Source organism: Lethenteron reissneri, chromosome 10 (genome assembly GCF_015708825.2).
Source record: "Lethenteron reissneri isolate LAM-NWPU_2019-01 chromosome 10, ASM1570882v1, whole genome shotgun sequence".
NCBI lineage: Eukaryota > Metazoa > Chordata > Hyperoartia > Petromyzontiformes > Petromyzontidae > Lethenteron > Lethenteron reissneri.
The window spans coordinates 5,322,716-5,339,009 of record NC_083788.1 but is presented as its reverse complement, the minus strand read 5'-3'; the positions used below and the strand labels follow the sequence as shown (position 1 = coordinate 5,339,009).

At 49.3% G+C, this 16,294-nt stretch overlaps 7 non-coding genes across 7 annotated transcripts; 6 read left to right on the top strand and 1 right to left on the bottom strand.

The window, feature by feature from the left end:
- The first annotated feature begins 3,099 nt into the window (after positions 1 to 3,099).
- On the top strand, positions 3,100 to 3,172 carry TRNAK-UUU (transfer RNA lysine (anticodon UUU)). The gene has a single exon. It is a non-coding gene; the product is annotated as a tRNA-Lys (tRNA).
- Positions 3,173 to 4,921: 1,749 nt separating this feature from the next.
- On the top strand, positions 4,922 to 4,994 carry TRNAK-UUU (transfer RNA lysine (anticodon UUU)). The gene has a single exon. It is a non-coding gene; the product is annotated as a tRNA-Lys (tRNA).
- A 4,470-nt stretch (positions 4,995 to 9,464) lies between these two features.
- Positions 9,465 to 9,537, bottom strand: TRNAK-UUU (transfer RNA lysine (anticodon UUU)). The gene has a single exon. It is a non-coding gene; the product is annotated as a tRNA-Lys (tRNA).
- Positions 9,538 to 10,310: 773 nt separating this feature from the next.
- On the top strand, positions 10,311 to 10,383 carry TRNAK-UUU (transfer RNA lysine (anticodon UUU)). The gene has a single exon. It is a non-coding gene; the product is annotated as a tRNA-Lys (tRNA).
- A 1,541-nt stretch (positions 10,384 to 11,924) lies between these two features.
- TRNAK-UUU (transfer RNA lysine (anticodon UUU)) lies at positions 11,925 to 11,997 on the top strand. Its single transcript has one exon. It is a non-coding gene; the product is annotated as a tRNA-Lys (tRNA).
- A 1,393-nt stretch (positions 11,998 to 13,390) lies between these two features.
- On the top strand, positions 13,391 to 13,463 carry TRNAK-UUU (transfer RNA lysine (anticodon UUU)). The gene has a single exon. It is a non-coding gene; the product is annotated as a tRNA-Lys (tRNA).
- Positions 13,464 to 15,008: 1,545 nt separating this feature from the next.
- TRNAK-UUU (transfer RNA lysine (anticodon UUU)) lies at positions 15,009 to 15,081 on the top strand. Its single transcript has one exon. It is a non-coding gene; the product is annotated as a tRNA-Lys (tRNA).
- The last annotated feature ends 1,213 nt before the right edge of the window (positions 15,082 to 16,294 follow it).

Genomic DNA, 16,294 nt, shown 5'->3' with positions numbered 1-16,294 from the left:
TTAATAAGCTTGTGCCGGAGGCCCCAGGGGGACAGGCGTCTATGATGTCTCCTGGCCAAACCCCATTTGGCGGAGCCACGAGACTGAATCCTTACCCTCGCGGCTCCCCCAGAAACAGAACCGGCCCTAGACCTTTGGGGGCCCTAAGCAAAATTTGGTTGGAGGCCCCTTTGATGTATGATTTTTTTCACCCACGAGCTAGCAGTGACTCTAGGGGGGCCCTCTGCTGGCCACGGGGCCCTTTGCAATTGCAAGGGTCGCTTAGTGGCTAGGCCGGCTCTGCCCAGAAACAACAAAAAACCACTACGGATGGCCACGTGGAATGAGCGACTGCTCATGGCGGAGGAGAGGCTGCCACTTCTCTGTCAGGAGCTGGACCGGTACCGCCTGGATCTCTGTGGTATTCAGGAGGTCTGGTGGACAGTCCTATTCTCGGGGCCGGAGACTGCCAAACAACAGGGAGTGGCTCTTCTTCTGAACAAAAGAATGAAGGAGGCGTGGGAGCATGGCGGAGAGGTATGGGAAGCTGTAAGCCCCAGGCTACTTTGAGCTCACCTTCCCATCAACCAGAGGCGAGGAGTGGTGGTCGTGGTTACTTATGCCCCCACCGAAGACGAACATCCGTGGAGGGATGCAGGCAAGGCCGATGAGTCAGATGTCTTCTATGACCTCCTGTCACAAGTGCTAGCTAAAGTGGCCCCTCGGGATAGAGTCATCTTGTTGGGTGACTTCAATGCCCGAGTTGGTCATGATGCTGGCACCTGTTCTAGAGTGATTGGAAGGCATGGGCCAGATCAGCTCAATAACAACGGCAGGAGGCTGCTAGATTTTTGTGCAGCCCATGGGCTTATAATTACCAACATGCTGTTCCGGCATCGGCGCATCCACACAACATAATGGACGTATGCCGGGTCCAAGCAAGAACATCTGCTGGACTACATAGTGATGGAACAGCGGATGTGGGCCCATGTCCTTGACACCAGGACCTACCGTGGAGCTGATCTGCCCACTGATCATCGACTTGTCATCTGTAAGATGCCCCTGCCATTCATCCAATCCGGTGGTGGTTTACACCCAGAACCCCTTTCAAACCCTTAGTGGCATGGTCTCAGCTAGCTGATGAAAGTTGCAAGTGGAAATTTCATCACTGCTTGCGGCTGGGGTTGGCATCGTCCCCCACTTCCTCTTGATGTCTAAAGGAATGTGGCGAAGTTTAGGACTGTGGCTCATGTAGATGCAATGGCTGCTTTGGGTACACGGTCCAGACCTTCCCAGAGACCCTGGCTGACAGATGAGGTGTTCAAGCTGGCTGAGAAAAAGTGACAGGCCCACTCATCGGCTACAGCATCCCACGTCGGAGAATGAGGAGGCTTACCACAGCCTTCACTCGGAGGTTCGGAGAGCCGTGAGGTGCTGCAAAGATTGGTGGTGGTCGCGGATTGCTGAGGAGATGGAGTCTGCTTTAATTGCCCGCGATCCCAAATCGCTCTTTAATTCCATGAAAAAAGTAACCTGCAGCACCACATCTATTAACATCATTAGGGGAAATAACGGTGATCCAATCTCCGACCCCCAGGAACAGGTTTTCAGATTTGCTGAGCATTTCTGTGAGGTCCTGGGGGAGGGGAAATCCCTCAATCCTGGAAGACAACCTGGGACAAAGTGGGGATGACCATGCCGAGGCTGCGGTGCCTCAAATATTGGAAAAAGCCACCCCCTGTGATTGGCTGGCTGAGGTGCCATCTGTTGAGGAAGTACTGAAGGCGATCCAGAGCCTGAGACCAGGAAAGGCACCAGGCAGAGATGATCTCCCAAGCGAAATGCTGAGGGAGGGTGGCGTTTGTGCACAGACTACCCTATATGACATCATAACAACAGTTTGGACCACTGGACGGGTTCCACAGGATTGCAAGGATGCCCTGGTGGTCCCCCTCTTTGAGAAAGGGCACCGCACAGACTGTAACAACTCATTCCTCAGTGTACCGGGTAAGGTACTGGCAAAGATTATATTATTCAACATCGCCTTGCTAGGCACGCTTAGGAGAGGCTTGTGGAGCCCCAATGCGGTTTCAGGAAAGGGCGGTCCTGCACAGATGCCATATTTTCTGTCCGTCTGCTATAGCAGAGGTGTAGAGAATTCCAACAAGACCTACATCTCTGCTTTATTGACCTGGTCAAGGTCTATGATACCATCAGTAGGCCTGGTCTCTGGGTTGTTCTTCGTGCTTTCGGAGTCCCTGAAATTCTGCTCATGATCATTAAGGACCTTCATGATGGTGAGCGGGCCCGGGTAAAACTACGTGGCCGGGAGTCAGAGCCATTCCCTCAACATTTTGGGGTGCAACAGGGATGTCCTCTGGCTCCCACATTATTTAGCATCTATTTCGACCATGTAGTTCGTGAAGCCTTAAATAGCCACTAAGAGATGGCGACTTACCATCAGCCCCACCAAAACTAAGCACCTGCCTGGATATTGTGTAACATCGGACACTCCACCCCACAAGGGCAGTTGTGGAGAGAGTGGAGAGTTTCCCATACCTGGGCAGTGCGCTAATGACCGGCTCCGGTTTAACAGCAGAGGTCTCACTCCGAATCAGTCGAGCGGCATTATCTTTTCATCGGTTGCGTAACGCTGTGTGGAAGCTACCTGGTCTGTCACTCCGCAAGAAGCATTGGGGAGACAAATGTGGCTGTGCGTGGCTCTGACCACTTCACCCCCATCGCGTGCTGCGCCGGCTTTCATAAGGTGCCCGCTAACGGCACTTTGCCAGTCTGTTAAAGGCTATAAATTAAGTGCATGATTAGGTATCTGAGATTTGCACTCACGGCCAACATCAGTGACGAATATCTAAACCGGTCCTGAATGAACCTCCCACCTGGGTCGGCTCAGCCTTAAACGAGTGCCTGGCGCTGCGTGTAAACATTCGCGGAACTGAGGAGACAAAGGCGGCCGGGTGTGGTTGCTGGCCATCACTTCCTCACGTGCCGTTTTGGCCTTGGTCGGTGCTCGCGATCAACATGTCGAGTTTGCGTGTCGACTCAGGGGTGGGTGGGGGGGTTGTTCGTTGTTCCGTTTGTGTTGCCGCTGTGAACGCATGGGCCCGGATAGCTCAGTCGGTAGAGCATCAGACTTTTAATCTGAGGGTCCAGGGTTCAAGTCCCTGTTCGGGCGCTTGTGTTTTTATTTTTATTGTTGTAAGAAGCCCGCTGCGCTGTGGTGAGCGCACTGCGCTGTAAAACCGGCGGAGCTGATGTTGATTCCTGGCTGAACGGTGAATATCAGTGGTGAGGAATGTCCATGCCCTGTATCTGAACCCGTTCTGGTTCTCCGCTGGGGTGACTCAACCTTCAAAAATAATTAACCCGTAAAAACAAAGTTTTTCACTATAAATCCTTTATATGCGTGGCGGCTAGAGTCCTCTCGTCCACTGGCTTGAGATGGCTGCCACCTATGGGTCAGATGATTGCCTGCCACCATTAAGCAATTGGTAATTATATATAATTTTTTTCCCTACACAACGAGTCTGTGTGCAAAATGTCAGCTCGATTGGATCGCGGGAAGTGGGCTAAAAAACGACCGAAAGATTTGCACGGTCGTAAGCGCGCATGCAAGCAAGCAAGTGAACTTAATATAAAGGATTTAAAAAGAGAAATCACCCGACGCGGTGTGTATAAAGCATCAGTACTCGGGAGACAAAGGCGGATGTGCAATACACACATGTACCGTATGTCTGCACAAGCGGGTACTTTGTGTGTATTTTTTTGGAGGATCGAGCGAGTGGTGGAAATTCCTCATTCGTATGGCAGCAACCAGCATCGCTAAAGGGCACAACTACAGTTGACTTCTCAAAAAGACTACTTGATTTATCGACACTGAGAAATGATGGGCTGCTTCGGTCCAGCCACAGTGTCTCAGTTGCTCTAAAAGTGTCTGCTTGGTGGAACTTCCACATTCCCATGACGAGGACAAGTATGACGATGTTCATACCTAAAATACGGTTGAATTTTCACAAAATGGTACTCAATTTATCGACCCGGGATTAAAAACCGTCCGTGGAGTGTTTTTTTTTTGTTAATTCCAGGCGACATTTCAAGCCAAACATTGTTACCTTCTCAACTGGATCTTCACCAGACCTCAAATGTCACCACCGTTCCCCTCATCGACCCAGAGGAGGGACCACTCGCCTCTCACGCCGAGACTCGCGGTGTGAACGTGGCCACATCTCACGCATTTCACGGGCGTGATCATCTCTACTTAGATATACAGCATTTTTGTTTTAAGCCAACCGTGACAATAACTTCTCACGCACATGACTTATAGCCAAAATCACGAGAATCGCGATCCAGTCCCACGCAGACACTAGCCAATCTCACCCAGCCACTAGCCCATCATGGCCAACATCAGTGACGAATATCTGAATCGATCCTGGACCTTCCCTCGGTCGACTCAGCCTTAAACGAGTGCTTGGAGCGTTGTGTAAATATCAGCATTGGGGAGACAAAGGTGGCTGTGCGTGGCACTGGCCACTTCACCCCCATCGCGTGCTGCGCCGACTTTCATAAGGTGCCCGCTAACGGCACTTTCCCAGTCTGTTAAAGGCTATAAATTAAGTGCATGATTAGGTATCTGAGATTTGCACTCACGGCCAACATCAGTGACGAATATCTGAACCGGTCCTGAATGAACCTCCCACCTGGGTCGGCTCAGCCTGAAACGAGTGCCTGGCGCTGCGTGTAAACATTCGCGGAACTGGGGAGACAAAGGCGGCCGGGTGTGGTTGCTGGCCATAACTTCCTCACGTGCCGTTTTGGCCTTGGTCGCTGCTCGCGATCAACATGTCGAGTTTGCGTGTCGACTCAGGGGTGGGGGAGGGGAGGGGTTGTTCGTTGTTCGGTTTGTGTTGCCCCTGTGAACGCATGGGCCCGGATAGCTCAGTCGGTAGAGCATCAGACTTTTAATCTGAGGGTCCAGGGTTCAAGTCTCTGTTCGGGCGCTTGTGTTTTTCATTTATTGTTGTAAGAAGCCGCTGCGCTGTGGTGAGCACACTGCGCTGTAAACCCGGCGGAGCTGATGTTTGATTCCTGGCTGCACGGTGAATATCATTGGTGAGAAATTTCCCTGCCCTGTATCTGAACCTGTCCTGGTTCTCCGCTGGGGTGACTCAGTCTTCAAAAAGAATCAACCCGTAAAAACAAAGTTTTTCACTATAAATCCTTTATATGCGTGGCGGCTAGAGTCCTCTCGTCCACTGGCTTGGGATGGCTGCCACCTATGGGTCAGATGATTGCCTGCCAGCATTAAGCAATTGGTAATTAAATATTTAAAAATTTTCCCTAAACAGTGTAACATTTTTGAAAAATTTTTTCACGAAAATTAATTGTCACGCACAACGAGTCTGTGTGCAAAATGTCAGCTCGATTGGATCATGGGAAGTGTGCTAAAAAACGACCGAAAGATTTTCACGGTCGTAAGCAAGCAAGCAAGCACGCAAGCACGCAAGCAAGCAAGCGAACTTAATATAAAGGATTTAAAAAAGAAATCACCCGATGCGGTGTGTATAGAGCATCAGTACTCGGGAGACAAAGGCGGATGTGCAATACACACATGTACCGTATGTCTGCACACGCGGGTACTTTATGTGTAGATTTGCAGGATCGAGCGAGTGGTGGAAATTCCTCATTCGTATGGCAGGAACCAGCATCACTAAAGGACACAACTACAGTTGGCTTCTCAAAAAGAGTACTAGATTTATCGACACTGAGAAATGATGGGCTGCATCGGGTCAGCCACAGTGTCTCAGTTGCTCTGGAAGTGTCTGCTTGGTGAAAATCCTACATTCCCATGACGAGGACAAGTATAACAATTTTTTTACCTGCAGTACTGTTGAATTTCCACAAAATAGTACTCAATTTATCGACCCGGGTTTAAAAACCGTCCGTGGGGTGTTTTAATTTGTTAATTCCAGGCGACATTTCAAGCCAAACATTGTTACGTTCTCAACTGGATCTTCACCAGACCTCAAATGTCACCACCGTTCCCCTGATCGACCCAGAGGAGGGACCACTCGCCTCTCAGGCCGAGACTCGCGGTGTGAACGTGGCCACATCTCACGCATTTCACGGGCGTGATCATCTCTACTTTGACATACAGCATTTTTGTTTTAAGCCAACCGTGACGATAACTTCTCACACACATGACTTATAGCCAAAATCACGAGCATCATGATCCAGTCTCACACAGCCACTAGTCAATCTCACCCAGCCACTAGCCCATCATGGCCAACATCAGTGACGAATATCTGAACCGATCCTGGACCTTCCCTCGGTCGACTCAGCCTTAAATGAGTGCTTGGAGCGTTGTGTAAATATCAGCATTGGGGAGACAAAGGTGGCCGTGCGTATTCAGATATTTGTCCCTGATGTTGGCCATGATGGGCTAGTGGCTGTGTGAGACTGGATCGTGATGCTCGTGATTTTGGCTATAAGTCATGTGCGTGAGAAGTGATTTTCACGGTTGGCTTAAAACAAAAATGCTGTATGTCAAAGTAGAGATGATCACGCCCGTGAAATGCGTGAGATGTGGCCACGTTCACACTGCGAGTCTCGGCGTGAGAGGCGAGTGGTCCCTCCTCTGGGTCGATGACGGGAACGGTGGTGACATTTGAGGTCTGGTGAAGATCCAGTTGAGAAGGTAACAATGTTTGGCTTGAAATGTCGCCTGGAATTAACAAATAAAAACACCCAACGAACGGTTTTTAATCCCGGGTCGATAAATTGAATACCATTTTGTGGAAATGCAACAGTACTGTAGATACAAAAATTTGTTATACTTGTCCTCGTCATGGGACTGTGGAATTTCCACCAAGCAGACACTTCCAGAGCAACTGAGACACTGTGGCTGGACCGAAGCAGCCCATCATTTCTCAGTGTCGATAAATCAAGTACTATTTTTGAGAAGCCAACTGTCGTTGCGCCCTTTAGCGATGCTGGTTCCTGCCATACGAATGAGGAATTTCCACCACTCGCTCGATCCTGCAAATCTACACACAAAGTACCCGCTTGTGCAGACATACGGTACATGTGTGTATTGCACATCCGCCTTTGTCTCCCGAGTACGGATGCTCTATACACACCGCGTCGGGTGATTTTTTAAAAATCCTTTATATAAAGTTCACTTGCTTGCGTGCTTGCTTGCGCGCTTACGACCGTGCAAATCTTTCGGTCGTTTTTTAACCCATTTCCCGTGATCCAATCGAGCTGACATTTTGCACACAGACTCGTTGTGCGTGACAATTTATTTTCGTGAACATTTGTTTCCTAAATTTTACACTGTTTAGGGAATTTTTTAAAAATATTTAATTACCAATTGCTTAATGGTGGCAGGCAATCATCTGACCCATAGGTGGCAACCATATCAAGCCAGAGGACGAGAGGACTCTAGCCGCCACGCATATAAAGGATTTATAGTGAAAAACTTTGTTTTTACGGGTTAAATTTTTTTTAAGGTTGAGTCACCCCAGCGGAGAACCAGGACAGGTTCAGATACAGGTCAGGGACATTTCTCACCACTGATATTCACCGTTCAGCCAGGAATCAACATCAGCTCCGCCGGGTTTACAGCGCAGTGCGCTCACCACAGCGCAGCGGCTTCTTACAACAATAAAAATAAAAGCACAAGCGCCCGAACAGGGACTTGAACCCTAGACCCTCAGATTAAAGTCTGATGCTCTACCGACTGAGCTATCCGGGCCCATGCATTCACAGGGACAACACAAACCGAACAACGAACAACGTCCCCCCCCCCACCCCTGAGTCGACACGCAAACTCGACATGTTGATCGCGAGCACCGACCAAGGCCAAAACGGCACGTGAGGAAGTGATGGCCAGCAAGCACACCCGGCCGCCTTTGTCTCCCCAGTTCCGCGAATGTTTACACACAGCGCCAGGCACTCGTTTAAGGCTGAGCCGACCCAGGTGGGAGGTTCATTCAGGACCGGTTCAGATATTAGTTACTGATGTTGGCCGTGAGTGCAAATCTCAGATACCTAATCATGCACTTAATTTACAGCCTTTAACAGACTGGCAAAGTGCCGTTAGCGGGCACCTTATGAAAGCCGGCGCAGCACGCGATGGGGGTGAAGTGGCCGGTGCCACGCACAGCCACCTTTGTCTCCCCAATGCTGATATTTACACAACGCTCCAAGCACTCATTTCAGGCTGAGTCGACCGAGGCAAGGTCCAGGATCGATTCAGATATTCGTCACTGATGTTGGCCATGATGGGCTAGTGGCTGGGTGAGACTGGATCGTGATGCTCGTGATTTTGGCTATAAGTCATGTGCGTGAGAAGTGATTGTCACGGTTGGCTTAAAACAAAAATGCTGTATATCAAAGTAGAGATGATCACGCCCGTGAAATGCGTGAGATGTGGCCACGTTCACACCGCGAGTCTCGGCGTGAGATGCGAGTGGTCCCTCCTCTGGGTCGATGACGGGAACGTTGGTGACATTTGAGGTCTGCTGAAGATCCAGTTGAGAAGGTAATAATGTTTAGTCGGAAATGTCGCCTGGACTTAACAAATAAATACAACATTTTGTCGAAATTTAACAGTATCGTAGGTAAAAAGAATCGTTATTATTGTCCTCGTCATGCGAATGTGGAATTTCCATCAAGCAGACACTTTCAGAGCAACTGAGACACTGTGGCTGGACCGAAGCAGCCCATCATTTTTCAGATTAGATAAATCAAGTACTATTTTTGAGAAGCCAACTGTAGTTGTGCTCTTTAGCGATGCTGGTTCCTGCCATACGAATGAGGAATTTCCACCACTCGCTCGATCCTGCAAATCTACACACAAAGTACCCGCGTGTGCAGACATACGGTACATGTGTGTATTGCACATCCGCCTTTGTCTCCCGAGTACTGATGCTTTATACACACCGCGTCGGGTGATTTTTTTTAAGGTTCAGTCACCCCAGCGGAGAACCAGGCCAGGTTCAGATACAGGGCAGGGACATTCCTCACCACTGATATTCACCGTGCAGCCAGGAATCAACATCAGCTCCGCCAGGTTTACAGAGCAGTGCGCTCACCACAGCGCAGCGGCTTCTTACAACAATAAATAAAAAGTATAAACAGTAAAAACAAAGTTTTTCACTATAAATCCTTTATATGCGTGGCGGCTAGAGTCCTCTCGTCCTCTGGCTTGAGATGGCTGCCACCTATGGGTCAGATGATTGCATTGCACCATTAAGCAATTGGTAATTAAATATTATATTTTTGTCCTAAAAAGTGTTACATTTTGGAAAAAATATTTCACGAACATTAATTGTCACGCACAACGAGTCTTTGTGCAAAATGTCAGCTCGATTGGATCACGGGAAGTGGGTTAAAAAACGACCGAAAGATTTGCACGGTCCTAAGCAAGCAAGCGAACTTAATATAAAAGATTTAAAAAACACAAGCGCCCGAACAGGGACTTGAACCCTGGACCCTCAGATTAAAAGTCTGATGCTCTACCGACTGAGCTATCCGGGCCCATGCGTTCACAGGGGCAACACAAACCGAACAACGAACAACGCCCCCCCCCAGCCCTGAGTCGACACGCAAACTCGACATGTTGATCGCGAGCAGCGACCAAGGCCAAAACGGCACGTGAGGAAGTTATGGCCAGCAAGCACACCCGGCCGCCTTTGTCTCCCCAGTTCCGCGAATGTTTACACGCAGCGCCAGGCACTCGTTTAAGGCTGAGCCGACCCAGGTGGGAGGTTCATTCAGGACCGGTTCAGATATTCGTCAGTGATGTTGGCCGTGAGTGCAAATCTCAGATTCCTAATCATGCACTTAATTTACAGCCTTTAACAGACTGGCAAAGTGCCGTTAGCGGGCACCTTGTGAAAGCCGGCGCAGCACGCGATGGGGGTGAAGTGGCCAGAGCCACCTTTATCTCCCCAATGCTGATATTTACACAACGCTCCAAGCACTCATTTAAGGCTGAGTCGACCGAGGGATGGTCCAGGACTAAGATTTGCACTCACGGCCAACATCAGTGACGAATATCTGAACCGGTCCTCAATGAACCTCCCACCTGGGTCGGCTCAGCCTTAAACGAGTGCCTGGCGCTGCGTGTAAACATTCGCGGAACTGGGGAGACAAAGGCGGCCGGGTGTGCTTGCTGGCCATAACTTCCTCACGTGCCGTTTTGGCCTTGGTCGCTGCTCGCGATCAACATGTCGAGTTTGCGTGTCGACTCAGGGTTGGGGGGGGGCGTTGTTCGTTGTTCGGGTTGTGTTGCCCCTGTGAACGCATGGGCCCGGATAGCTCAGTCGGTAGAGCATCAGACTTTTAATCTGAGGGTCCAGGGTTCAAGTCCCTGTTCGGGCGCTTGTGTTTTTTTATTTATTGTTGGAAGAAGCCGCTGCGCTGTGGTGAGCGCACTGCGCTGTAAACCCGGCGGAGCTGATGTTGATTCATACTCTAAGGTTTTTTCGGTAAAGTCACGTAAAAACCTAAGAGTATGAATCCTTGCCGTCACGAAAGCATCAAATCTAGAACTGATTTTGATTCCTGGCTGAACGGTGAATATCAGTGGTGAGAAATGTCCCTGCCCTGTATCTGAACCTGTCCTGGTTCTCCGCTGGGGTGACTCAACCGTAAAAAAATAAAATCACCCGACGCGGTGTGTATAAAGCATCAGTACTCGGGAGACAAAGGCGGATGTGCAATACACACATGTACCGTATGTCTGCACACGCGGGTACTTTATGTGTAGATTTGCAGGATCGAGCGAGTGGTGGAAATTCCTCATTCGTATGGCAGCAACCAGCATCGCTAAAGGGCACAACTACAGTTGACTTCTCAAAAGAGTACTTGATTTATCGACACTGAGAAATTATGGGCTGCTTCGGGTCAGCCACAGTGTCTCAGTTGTTCTAAAAGTTTCTGCTTGGTGGAACTTCCACATTCCCATGACGAGGACAAGTATGACGATGTTTATACCTAAAGTACGGTTGAATTTTCACAAAATGGTACTCAATTTATCGACCCGGGATTAAAAACCGTCCGTGGGGTGTTTTAATTTGTTCATTCCAGGCAACATTTTCCGCCAAACATTGTTACCTTCTCAACTGGATCTTCACCAGACCTCAAATGTCACCACCGTTCCCGTCATCGACGCAGAGGAGGGACCACTCGCCTCTCACGCCGAGACTCGCGGTGTGAACGTGGCCACATCTCACGCATTTCACGGGCGTGATCATCTCTACTTTGACGTACAGCATTTTTGTTTTAAGCCAACCGTGACAATAACTTCTCACGCACATGACTTGTAGCCAAAATCACGAGCATCACGATCCAGTTTCACCGCAGCCACTAGTCAATCTCACCCAGCCACTAGCCCATCATGGCCAACATCAGTGACGAATATCTGAATCGATCCTGGACCTTCCCTCGGTCGACTCAGCCTTAAACGAGTGCTTGGAGCGTTGTGTAAATATCAGCATTGGGGAGACAAAGGTGGCTGTGCGTGGCACTGGCCACTTCACCCCCATCGCGTGCTGCGCCGACTTTCATAAGGTGCCCGCTAACGGCACTTTGCCAGTCTGTTAAAGGCTGTAAATTAAGTGCATGATTAGGTATCTGAGATTTGCACTCACGGCCAACATCAGTGACGAATATCTAAACCGGTCCTGAATGAACCTCCCACCTGGGTCGGCTCAGCCTTAAACGAGTGCCTGGCGCTGTGTGTAAATATTCGCGGAACTGGGGAGACAAAGGCGGCCGGGTGTGGTTGCTGCCCATAACATCCTCACGTGCCGTTTTGGCCTTGGTCGCTGCTCGCGATCAACATGTCGAGTTTGCGTGTCGACTCAGGGGGGGGTGGCGTTGTTCGTTGTTCCGTTTGTGTTGCCCTTGTGAACGCATGGGCCCGGATAGCTCAGTCGGTAGAGCATCAGACTTTTAATCTGAGGGTCCAGGGTTCAAGTCCCTGTTCGGGCGCTTGTGTTTTTTATTTTTATTGTTGTAAGAAGCCGCTGTGCTGTGGTGAGCGCACTGCGCTGTAAACCCGGCGGAGCTGATGTTGATTCCTGGCTGAACGGTGAATATCAGTGGTGAGAAATGTCCCTGCCTTGTATCTGAACCTGTCCTGGTTCTCCGCTGGGGTGACTCAACCTTCAAAAAGAAATCACCCGACGCGGTGTGTATAAAGCATCAGTATTCGGGAGACAAAGGCGGATGTGCAATACACACATGTACCGTATGTCTGCACAAGCGGGTACTTCATGTGTATTTTTTGGAGGATCGAGCCAGTGGTGGAAGTTCCTCATTCGTATGGCAGGAACCAGCATCGCTAAAGGGCACAACTACAGTTGGCTTCTCAAAAAGTAGTACTTGATTTATCGACACTGAGAAATGATGGGCTGCTTCGGTCCAGCCACGGTGTCTCAGTTGCTCTCAAAGTGTCTGCTTGGTGGAAATTCCACATTCCCATGACGAGGACAAGTATAACGATTGTTTTTTACCTGCAATACTGTTACATTTCGACAATTTTTATTTATTTATTTGTTAACTCTAGGCGAGATTTCAAGCCAAACATTGTTACCTTCTCAACTGGATCTTCACCAGACCTCAAATGTCACCACCGTTCCCGTCATCGACCCAGAGGAGGGACCACTCGCCTCTCACGCCGAGACTCGCGGTGTGAACGTGGCCACATCTCACGCATTTCACGTGCGTGATCATCTCTACTTTGACATACAGCGTTTTTGTTTTAAGCCAACCGTGACAATAACTTCTCACGCACATGACTTATAGCCAAAATCACGAGCATCACGATCCAGTCTCACCCAGCCACTAGCCCATCATGGCCAACATCACTGACGAATATCTGAACCGATCCTGGACCTCCCCTCGGTCGACTCAGCCTTAAATGAGTGCTTGGAGCGTTGTGTAAATATCAGGATTTTGAGAGACAAAGATGGCTGTGCGTGGCACTGGCCACTTCACCCCCATAGCGTGCTACGCCGGCTTTCATAAGGTGCCCGCTAACGGCACTTTGCCAGTCTGTTAAAGGCTATAAATTAAGTGCATGATTAGGTATCTGAGATTCGCACTCACGGCCAACATCAGTGACGAATATCTGAACCCGTCCTGAATGAACCTCCCACCTGGGTCGGCTCAGCCTTAAACGAGTGTCTGGCGCTGCGTGTAAACATTCGCGGAACTGGGGAGACAAAGGCGGCCGGGTGTGGTTGCTGGCCATAACTTCCTCACGTGCCGTTTTGGCCTTGATCGCTGCTCGCGATCAACATGTCGAGTTTGCGTGTCGACTCAGGGGTGGGGGGGTGGCGTTGTTCGTTGTTCGGTTTGTGTTGCCCCTGTGAACGCGTGGGCCCGGATAGCTCAGTCGGTAGAGCATCAGACTTTTAATCTGAGGGTCCAGGGTTCAAGTCCCTGTTCGGGCGCTTGTGTTTTTTTATTTATTGTTGGAAGAAGCCGCTGCGCTGTGGTGAGCGCACTGCGCTGTAAACCCGGCGGAGCTGATGTTGATTCATACTCTTAGGTTTTTTCGGTAAAGTCACGTAAAAACCTAAGAGTATGAATCCTTGCAGTCACGAAAGCATCAAATCTAGAACTGATTTTGATTCCTGGCTGAACGGTGAATATCAGTGGTGAGAAATGTCCCTGCCCTGTATCTGAACCTGTCCTGGTTCTCCGCTGGGGTGACTCAACCGTAAAAAAATAAAATCACCCGACGCGGTGTGTATAAAGCATCAGTACTCGGGAGACAAAGGCGGATGTGCAATACACACATGTACCGTATGTCTGCACACGCGGGTACTTTATGTGTAGATTTGCAGGATCGAGCGAGTGGTGGAAATTCCTCATTCGTATGGCAGCAACCAGCATCGCTAAAGGGCACAACTACAGTTGACTTCTCAAAAGAGTACTTGATTTATCGACACTGAGAAATTATGGGCTGCTTCGGGTCAGCCACAGTGTCTCAGTTGCTCTAAAAGTTTCTGCTTGGTGGAACTTCCACATTCCCATGACGAGGACAAGTATGACGATGTTTATACCTAAAGTACGGTTGAATTTTCACAAAATGGTACTCAATTTATCGACCCGGGATTAAAAACCGTCCGTGGGGTGTTTTTATTTGTTCATTCCAGGCAACATTTTCCGCCAAACATTGTTACCTTCTCAACTGGATCTTCACCAGACCTCAAATGTCACCACCGTTCCCGTCATCGACCCAGAGGAGGGACCACTCGCATCTCACGCCGAGACTCGCGGTGTGAACGTGGCCACATCTCACGCATTTCACGGGCGTGATCATCTCTACTTTGATATACAGCATTTTTGTTTTAAGCCAACCGTGACAATAACTTCTCACGCACATGACTTATAGCCAAAATCACGAGCATCACGGTCCAGTCCCACACAGCCACGAGCCAATCTCACTCATGCAGTTTCTAGCCCATCATGGCCAACATCAGTGACGAATATCTGAATCGATCCTGGACCTTCCCTCGGTCGACTCAGCCTTAAACGAGTGCTTGGAGCGTTGTGTAGATATCAGGATTGGGGAGACAAAGGTGGCACTGACCACTTCACCCCCATCGCGTGTTGCTGCGCCGGCTTTCACAAGGTGCCCGCAAACGGCACTTTGCCAGTCTGTTAAAGGCTATAAATTAAGTGCATGATTAGGTATCTGAGATTTGCACTCACGGCCAACATCACTGACGAATATCTGAACCGGTCCTGAGTGAACCTCCCACCTGGGTCGGCTCAGCCTTAAACGAGTGCATGGCGCTGCGTGTAAACATTCGCGGAACTGGGGAGACAAAGGCGGCCGGGTGTGGTTGCTGGCCTTAACTTCCTCAAGTGCCGTTTTGGCCTTGGTCCGCTGCTCGCGATCAACATGTCGAGTTTGCGTGTCGACTCAGGGGTGGGGGAGGGGGGGGGTTGTTCGTTGTTCGGTTTGTGTTGCCCCTGTGAACGCATGGGCCCGGATAGCTCAGTCGGTAGAGCATCAGACTTTTAATCTGAGGGTCCAGGGTTCAAGTCCCTGTTCGGGCGCTTGTGTTTTTATTTTTATTGTTGTAAGAAGCCGCTGCGCTTTTGTGAGCTGCTCTGCGCTGTAAACCCGGCGGAGCTGATGTTGATTCCTGGCTGAACGGTGAATATCAGTGGTGAGAAGTTTCCCTGCCCTGTATCTGAACCTGTCCTGGTTCTCCGCTGGGGTGACTCAACCTTAAAAAAATTAACCCGTAATAAGTATAACCCGTAACAATTAAACCCGTAAAAACAAAGTTTTTCACTATAAATCCTTAATATGCGTGGCGGCTAGAGTCCTCTCGTCCTCTGGCTTGAGATGGCTGCCACCTATGGGTCAGATGATTGCCTGCCACTATTAAGCAATTGGTAATTAAATATTTTTAAAAAAATCCCTAAACAGTGTAAAATTTCGGAAATCTTTTTTTCACGAAAATGAATTGTCACGCACAACGAGTCTGTGTGCAAAATGTCAGCTGGATTGGACCACGGGAAGTGAGTTAAAAACGACCGAAAGATTTGCACGGTCGTAAGCGCGCAAGCAAGCAAGTGAACTTAATATAAAAGATTTAAAAAATCACCCGACGCGGTGTGTATAAAGCATCAGTACTCGGGAGACAAAGGCGGATGTGCAATACACACATGTACCGTATGTCTGCACAAGCGGGTACTTTATGTGTATTTTTTGGAGGATCGAGCGAGTGGTGGAAATTCCTCATTCGTATGGCAGGAACCAGCATCGCTAAAGGGCACAACTACAGTTGGCTTCTCAAAAATAGTACTTGATTTATCGACACTGAGAAATGATGGGCTGCTTCGGTCCAGCCACAATGTCTCAGTTGCTCTGAAAGTGTCTGTTTGGTGGAACTTCCACATTCTGATGACGAGGACAAGTATGATGATTTTTATACCTAAAGTACGGTTGAATTTCCACAAAATGGTACTCAATTTATCGACCCGGGATAAAAAATGTCCTTGGGGTGTTTTTATTTGTTAATTTCAGGAGACATTTTCCGCCAAACATTGTTACCTTCTCAACTGGATCTTCACCAGACCTCAAATGTCACCACCGTTCCCGTCATCGACGCAGAGGAGGGACCACTCGCCTCTCACGCCGAGACTCGCGGTGTGAACGTGGCCACATCTCACGCATTTCACGGGCGTGATCATCTCTACTTTGACGTACAGCATTTTTGTTTTAAGCCAACCGTGACAATAACTTCTCACGCACATGACT